The following is a 7,413-nucleotide window of genomic DNA, read 5'->3' on the forward strand; positions in this document are numbered from 1 at the left end:
TTTCTCAGATACAGAGTAGTGAGGCCTAAGAGGGTTTTATAAATAAGCATCATTCAGTGGGTCTTGCAACAGGTATACAGAGATGTTTGCAGAGGAGTATAGAGTGTAGTGATGTGTCCTAAAAGGAGCAGTGGTGACAGATCTGATGGCCAAATGGTAAAGAACATCTAGCCGCTCGAGAGCACCCTTACCTGCCGATCTATAAATTACGTCTCCAAAATCTAGCATGGGTAGGATGGTCATCTGAATCAGGGTTAGTTTGGCAGCTGGAGTGAAAGAGGAGCGATTACGATAGAGGAAGTGTAGATTTAACCATAGCCTGCAGCTATGATATGTGCTGAGAGAAGGACAGTCTAGCCATACTCCCAAGTACTTGCTCTAAACCCTCAGAGGTCGTAATCACACAGGTGGGGAGAGGGGCATTCTTCTTACCAAACCACATGGCCCTTGTTTTGAAGGTTAAGGGAAGGTTAAGGGAAGAGAAAGCTGGTTGGACACTAAGAAAGCTTTGTTGTATAGTGTTTAACACAACATCTGGGGAGGGGCCAGCTGAGTATAAGACTGCATCATCTGCATATAAATGGATGAGAGAGCTTCCTACTGCCTGAGCTATGTTGTTGATGTAAATTGAGAAGAGCATGGGGCCTAGGATTTAGCCTTGGCGTACTCCCTTGGTGACAGGCAGTGGCTGAGACAGCAGATGTTCGGACTTTATACACTGCACTCTTTGAGAGAGGTAGTTAGCAAACCAGGCCAAAGACCCCTCAGAGATACCAAAACTCCTTAGCAGGCCCACATGAATGGAATGGTCTACAGTATCAAAAGCTTTGTCCAAGTCAATAAAAATGGCAGCACACCATTGCTTAGAATCAAGTGCAATGGTGACATAATTTAGGACCTTTTAAGGTTGCAGTGACACATCCATAACCTAAGAGGAAACTTGATTTCATACCAGAGAGAATACTATAGACAATAAGAAAGCCAGTCAGTTGATTATTGACAAGTTTTTCTAACACTTTTGATAAACAGGGTAAAATAAAAATTGGCCAATAACAGTTAGTATCAGCTTGATCTCCCCCTTTAAATAAAGGACGCGCCGTGGCTGCCTTCCAAGCAATGGGAACCTCTCCAGAGAGGAGAGACGGGTTAAAAAGGTCAGATATAGGCTTGGTGATGATAGGGGAAGCAACTATAAAGAATAAAGGGTCTAAACCATCTGACCCAGATGTTTTTTTGGGGTCAAGTTTAAGGAGCTCCTTTAGCACCTCGGACTCAGTGACCACCTGCAGGGAGAAACTTTGTAGTGGGGCAGGGGAAAAAGAGGGAGGAGCATCTGGGCTAGTCGCATTAGAAAGGTAGGATATGAGGAAATGTTGGACGGGCAAGGAGGCATGGCTGAGTCAAATAGGAATCCTGGCTTAATGAAGTGGTGATTACAGCTCAGTCATGTGCTCCTTGTCAGTAACAACCACATCATCAACATTAAGGGACATGGGCAGAACTTCTCCTTAAAGTAACTAACTTTGGCCTTCCAGATAGCATGAGTGCACTTATATCTTATTTGCCTTAACGAGAGCCAGTCAGCCTGAGTATGCGTGTGCCGAGCTTTTCACCAAATGTAATTCTTGAGGTTAAGTAACTCCAGATCACGGTCGAATCAGGGGCTGAACCTGTTATTAATTCTCATTTTCTTTATGTGGGGCGTTTAACAATACCACTGAAAATATTAAAAAATAAGGTCCTAAGCGTCTTCGACAGAGGGGATCAAGCTGATTCTATACCAATTAAAAGGAGGTCAGGTCATGAAGGAAGGATTGCTCATGAAAGTTTTTTAGCAAGCACTATTACAAATCAGGACAGGTCGTTTCACTGAACAAGCATTACGAACACAGGCTGTAAAATAGTGACCACTAAGGTCATTACAGAAAATACCAGACTGATACCTATCAGGATTATTTGTGAGGAGCGAAGATTATTTCACAATTTTTGCAATGCCTCAACTCTAAACTCGCTGAGCCCCAAAAAGTTATCTGCTGCACTCACAATAATTACAATTTTCTCTGATTTCTTCATTGTTTGTGCTATGCAGTTTATGACCATTGCAATAAATTCTACAAAGTCCACCCTTTTCATGTAATATATCAGGATCCCTTGGTTGCCGAGAAACATTTACTGGTGCAGTTCCAATTACCATTGAGTCTTCAACTCCACTCGCTCCTTCCACTCTTCTCACTGCCTCCAGATAGGAGACATGCTGGACAGCCCTTATTCTCGCCACCTCTGTCTCCTTCACCCTAACAGGGAAGTCCGGGGACTCAGGCTCACGTTCACCACCACAGTTGCAACATGTAACCTCAGCTGGCATACAATATTATTCCCGTCTGCATACACTTGATACATGCCCAAATAATTTCAGTTTATAACACTGGAGGGGCTTGTGCACAAAAGCATAGCTTTACATGAGAAGGGAGAGACTCAGCAAAAAACAATAATATAGACAAAGTGGGTTTTCTTATACCATCCACCATACAGGGCATTTCTCCAAAAAGTACAATCTTTGTCCCCATGTGCAGTTGCAAACCGTAGTCTGGCTTTTTTATGGCGGTTTTGGAGCAGTGGCTTCTTCCTTGCTGAGCGGCCTTTCAGGTTATGTCGATATACGGCTTGTTTTACTGTGGATATAGATACTTTGTACCTGTTTCCTCCAGCATCTTCACAAGGGCCTTTGCTGTTGTTCTGGGATTGATTTTCACTTTTCGCACCAAAATATGTTCATCTCTAGGAGACAGAAAGCATCTCCTTCCTGAGCAGTATGATGGCTGCGTGGTCCCATGGTGTTTATACTTATTGTTTGTACAGATGAACTTGGTACCTTCAGGCATTTGGAAATTGCTCCCAAGGATGAACCAGACTTGTGGAGGTCGACAATTTCTTTTCTGAGGTCTTGGCTGATTTCTTTGATTTTTTCTTTTGATTTTCCCATGATGTCAAGCAAAGTGGCACTGAGTTTGAAGGTAGGCCTTGAAATACATCCACAGGTAAACCTCCAATTGACACAAATTATGTCAATTAGCCTATCAGAAGCTTCTAATGCCATGACATAATTTTCTGGAATTTTCCAAGCTGTTTAAAGGCACAGTCAACTTAGTGTATGTAAACTTTTGACCCTCTTGTGTCATGCACAAAGTAAATATCCTAACTGACTTGCCCAAACTATAGTTTGTTAACAAGAAATTAGTGGAGTGGTTGAAAAATTTGTTTTAATGACTCCAACCTAAGTGTAGGTAAACTTCCGACTTCAACTTTAAGTGTTCAGACTGCTGAGACTTGAAATTGAGCTCAGTTGCATCCTGTTTCCATTGATCATCATTATGATGTTTCTACAACTTGATTGGAGTCTACCTTTCGGTAAATTCAATTGATTGGACATGATTTGGAAAAGCACATACCTGTCTATATAAGCTCCCACATTTGACAGTACATGTCAGAGCAAAAACCAAGCCATGAGATTGAAGGAATTGTCCATAGAGCTTTGAGACAGGATTTTGTCGAGGCACAGATCTGGGGAAGGGTACCAAAACATTTCTGCAGCATTAAAGGTCCCCAAGAATACAGTGGCCTCCATCATTCTTAAATGGAAGATGTTTTGAACCACCAAGACAAGAGTTGGCTGCCCGGCCAAACTGAGCAATCAGGGGGAGAAGGGCCTTGGTCAGGGAGATGACAAAGAACCCAATGTTCACTCTGACAGAGCTCCAGAGTTCCTCTGTGGGGATGAGATAACCTTCCTGTTAGAGGAATTTATTTCCTATATGTTCAATTAAAACACTGTCCGTTTCTAAGAATTTGTAAGATACTTATTTGCATAAAATGGACAGAGACCAGTCTCATAATTAATCAGTAGCGTTTATTTTCGAGAGCTCTCTTCATAATACAATGTACATTGGTTTATATGCCTCACATTTCGTCTCTCCTCCTCTCAGATACAATGGCAATATAGTTCACAAGCCTTCCCACATTGTCTGCCACCTGTTAAATAATCTACTACTAGCCCAAGGTCTCTCCCCTCCCTGGGTAGAGACAGAATGTCCTGTAAGGAACACAGTATTCCAGCCGGTCTGACGATAGCTCCATTCGTTTCTAACAAGGAACAGAAAGTCCTTGTTCTAATTTTTGATGAAAACTACACACATTACATTCAGTATTATGATTATAATAAGATTTATACATCCCTACAGTAACATAGTAGTATTCTGTTTAGTTATAGATCTGATTTAAATGCATACATAATTTAGTCATTATTCATAAAAATCCCTTAACACTTCCAGAACTACAACCGTCTCTGCAGCACTTCCACCAATCAGGCCTTTCTGGTAGTGGCCAGATGGAAGCCACACCTCAGTAGAAGACACATGACAGCCCGCTTGGAGTTTGCCAAAAGGCACCTAAAGGACCCTCAGACCATGAGAAACAAGATGCTCTGATCTGATGAAACCAAGATTGAACTCTTTAGACTGAATGCCAAGTGTCACGTCTGGAGGAAATCTGGCACCATCCCTACGGTGAAGCATGTTGGTGGCAGCATCATGCTGTGTGGATGTTTTTCAGAGGCAGGACTGGGAGACTAGTCAGGATTGAGGGAAAAGATGAACGGAGCAAAGTACAGAGAGATCCTTAATGAAAACCTGCTGCAGAGTGCTCAGGACCTTAGACTGTGGCAAAGGTTCACCTTCCAACAGGACAACGACCTTAAGCACACAGCCAAGACAACGCAGGAGTGGCTTCTGGACTGGTCTCAGAATTTAGTTGGGTGGTCCAGCCAGAGCTAAACTTGAACCCGATCAAACATCTCTGGAGAGGCCTGAAAATAGCTGTGCAGCAACGCTCCTCATCCAACCTGACAGAGCTTGAGAGGATCTGCAGAGAAGAATGGGAGAAACTCCCCAAATACAGGGGTGCCAAGCTTGTAGCGTCATACAAATCAAATGTTATTTGTCACATACACATGGTTAGCAGATGTTAATGCAAGTGTAGCGAAATGCTTATTTCTAAATGCTTTTACACAAGTGTAAAGGGATAAAGAATATGTACATAAAGATATATGAATGAGTGATGGTACAGAACGGCATAGGCAAGATGCAGTAGATGGTATCGAGTACAATATATACATATGAGATGAGTAATGTAGGGTATGTAAACAAAGTGGCATAGTTTAAAGTGGCTAGTAATACATGTATTACATAAAGATACAGTAGATGATATAGAGTACAGTATATACATATACGTACATATGAGATGAGTAATGTAGGGTATGTAAACATTATATTAAGTGGCATTGTTTAAAGTGACTAGTGAAACATTTTTTCCATCAATTTCCATTATTAAAGTGGCTGGAGTTGAGTCAGTATGTTGGCAGCAGCCACTCAATGTTAGTGGTGGCTGTTTAACAATCTGATGGCCTTGAGATAGAAGCTGTTTTTCAGTCTCTCGGTCCCTGCTTTGATGCACCTGTACTGACCGCGCCTTCTGGATGATAGCGGGGTGAACAGGCAGTGGCTCGGGTGGTTGTTGTCCTTGATGATCTTTATGGCCTTCCTGTGACATCGGGTGGTGTAGGTTTCCTGGAGGGCAGGTAGTTTGCCCCCGGTGATGCGTTGTGCAGACCTCACTACCCTCTGGAGATCCTTACGGTTGTGGGTGGAGCAGTTGCCGTACCAGGCGGTGATACAGCCCGACAGGATGCTCTCGATTGTGCATCTGTAGAAGTTTGTGAGTGCTTTTGGTGACAAGCCGAATTTCTTCAGCCTCCTGAGGTTGAAGAGGCCGCGCTGCACCTTCTTCACAACGCTGTCTGTGGGTGGACCAATTCAGTTTGTCCGTGATGTGTACGCCGAGGAACTTAAAACTTACTACCCTCTCCACTACTGTCCCGTCGATGTGGATAGGGGGGGTGCTCCCTCTGCTGTTTCCTGAAGTCCACAATCATCTCCTTTGTTTTGTTGACGTTGAGTGTGAGGTTATTTTCCTGACACCACACTCTGAGGGCCCTCACCTCCTCCCTGTAGGCCGTCTCGCCGTTGTTGGTAATCAAGCCTACCACTGTAGTGTCGTCCGCCAACTTGATGATTGAGTTGGAGGCGTGCATGGCCACGCAGTCGTGGGTGAACAGGGAGTACAGGAGAGGGTTCAGAATGCACCCTTGTGGGGCCCCAGTGTTGAGGATCAGCGGGGTGGATATGTTGTTACCTACCCTCACCACCTGGGGGCAGCCAGTCAGGAAGTCCAGTACCCAGTTGCACAGGGCGGGGTCGAGACCCAGGGTCTTGATGATGAGTTTGGAGGGTACTATGGTGTTAAATGCTGAGCTGTAGTCGATGATCAGCATTCTCACATAGGTATTCCTCTTGTCCAGATGGGTTAGGGCAGTGTGCAGTTGCGATTGCGTCGTCTGTGGACCTATTGGGGCGGTAAGCAAATTGGAGTGGGTCTTGGGTGTCAGGTAGGGTGGAGGTGATATGGTCCTTGACTAGTCTCTCAAAGCACTTCATGATGACGGAAGTGAGTGCTACGGGGCGGTAGTTGTTTAGCTCAGTTACCTGAGATAATACCTAAGAAGACTCAAGGCTGTAATCTCTGACAAAGGTGCTTCAACAGAGTACTGAGTAAATGGTTTGAATACTTATGTAAATGTGATAATTAATTAAAATATATATATATACACTACCAGTCAAACGTTTTAGAACACCTACTTGTTCAAGGGGTTTTCTTTATTTGTACTATGTTCTACATTGTATAATCATATTGAGACATCAAAACTATGAAATAACACATATGGAATCATGTAGTAACCAAAAAAGTGTTAAACAAATTAAAATATATGTTATATTTGAGATTCTTCAAATAGTCACCCTTTGCCTCAATGAGAGCTTTGCGCACTCTTGGCATTCTCTTAACCAGCTTCAACTGGAATGCTTTTCAACAGTCTTGAAGGAGTTCCCACATATGCTGAGCACTTGTTGGCTGCTTTTCCTTCACTCTGTTGTCCAACTCATCCTAAACCATCTCGATTTGGTTGATGTCAGGTGATTGTGCAGGCCAGGTCATTTGATGCAGCACTCCATCACTCTCCTTCTTGGTCAAATAGCCTGAAGTTGTGCTGGGTCAATGTCCTGTTGCTCGTGGTAACGTGGCAGCGCGCTCCGAGAATAAATTATGTTACCTATTATTGAAATGGCTGGTGTCTGTCTATTTTATGCAAACAAGAATTAATTAATTAATTAATCAATTAATGAAAACACATTGGCATAATTAAATTACAGTAACAGAACCAAAAATGTCCAATTTGGACTCCAGACCAAAGGACAAATTTCCACCGGTCTAATGTCCGTTGCTCGTGTTTCTTGGCCCAAGCAA

The sequence above is a fragment of the Oncorhynchus clarkii genome, chromosome 29 (genome assembly GCF_045791955.1).
Source record: "Oncorhynchus clarkii lewisi isolate Uvic-CL-2024 chromosome 29, UVic_Ocla_1.0, whole genome shotgun sequence".
Taxonomy (NCBI): Eukaryota; Metazoa; Chordata; class Actinopteri; order Salmoniformes; family Salmonidae; genus Oncorhynchus; species Oncorhynchus clarkii.